We start from the raw sequence: 1,518 nt of genomic DNA, 5'->3' as shown, positions 1-1,518 counted from the left end.
TGAGGTGGTGACAATGAGGTAAATGGTTAATGCTGTCCTTGTAACAATGTCGGGAGTTCCCATTCAACAGTCTGAATATTTTGCATATCCTTTTTCACGTTATATGAACTTGAAAATATCTACAACGAAGAAAGAATGTTCCAAAATACCATTTTTGATTTTGATGCCCTTGCATTTAATATCAGCGGGGTTCTTGTCAAACATTTTGGAGGGCCGAAGGGCCTGTTTCCTGTGCTGTACTGTTCTCAACAGTGGGTGGGGGCGGTGGCCGGGGAAGGGGTGTGCTTCCACAGGTTGATCTTCAGATTCAATGTCACCGAGGAGATCCATCTACCTGCCTAAAGAATGTTCCTGGAGACCCATCTTCTTTCTCAGGAGGTCCATGTCCACCTCAGAATTTCTATTACCGAAATTGACCTCATCCAAAACTCTCGGAGGCAATGAGTTCCAGGTCCTGAGCACTCGCTGTGGAAAAGATGTTGCTTCCAAATCTTCTTCGCCCCCGCCTTGCCCAATATCTTAAAAATTGCCCCTCCCCCTCTAAACTTGCCCTAATCTTGTCCACCTCGATTAAATCGCTCCTCAATCTCCTTCGCTCCAATGGACAACAATCCCAGCATCACAAACCAGAAACCTCTGGCTAATTTGAACTTTTCAAAACTAAACTTACTCCAAAGAAATTCCTCCATCTGATTTAACTGAAATTTGTCAACTTTTAAAAAACATTTCTGTGTATTTTGCTTCTTAAAATTAAACATGTTTAATCAGAGTTCATCAACGTTTTAGAAAATGTTTTCACTATTTTGAAAAACGTAATGTTTCCACGTATTTTTCGAGAAATTTCCAACTTTTTAAAAGGTAGCTTAAACTTGCTAACATATTTCCCCGAATACTTTAACGAGAATTCGTCATTTAAATAAACTATTTTTTAAAAAAAAACTTAATTGAACTTTATCAGTATTTTTTTCTTAAAATAGTCAACATTTTTTTGAACAATCATTGGCTAAGATAAATTTCATCACAGAAGCTGACTGCATTTGGTCAACATTTCTCTGAATTGGTCAACACACATTTTTCACCCACACGAATATGGAGTTTGTGAACTACTGTTAAATTATTACACCGAGCCAGCCAGGAGTCGAACCTGGAATCTTCTGATCCGTAGTCAGACGCGTTATCCATTGCGCCACTGGCCCACAGCAAAGCCGCATGCAGCAATGTTTACATATCGGTCCGAGGCTTCAAAATCGGCAGAAACATGGTCAAAACATTTTAATGAGGAAATGTTGCATAATTAAATTTTTCTCTACTCACTTACAGTAATTCTACTTTGCCTTGAATTGAGTTAACCTGCTGTGTTGGAATTCGAACCCTGGTTCCCAAAGCTTCAGCCTGCTTCTCTGCGTTATCAATCCAGCGTCAACAACGTGACTCGAAACCGTACCCCTCCCGCCAGTGAATCCACGATTGAATATTACCTGAATGTAGTATCTTACAATCATATGACATTGGCCCTTA

At 39.8% G+C, this 1,518-nt stretch overlaps 1 non-coding gene across 1 annotated transcript; it reads right to left on the bottom strand.

The window, feature by feature from the left end:
* Positions 1–1,123: 1,123 nt before the first annotated feature.
* Positions 1,124–1,196, bottom strand: trnar-acg (transfer RNA arginine (anticodon ACG)). The gene has a single exon. It is a non-coding gene; the product is annotated as a tRNA-Arg (tRNA).
* Positions 1,197–1,518: the final 322 nt, after the last annotated feature.

The sequence above is a fragment of the Mustelus asterias genome, chromosome 30 (assembly GCF_964213995.1).
Source record: "Mustelus asterias chromosome 30, sMusAst1.hap1.1, whole genome shotgun sequence".
In the NCBI taxonomy this organism is placed as follows: domain Eukaryota; kingdom Metazoa; phylum Chordata; class Chondrichthyes; order Carcharhiniformes; family Triakidae; genus Mustelus; species Mustelus asterias.
This window is presented reverse-complemented; position numbering and strand designations above follow the sequence as displayed.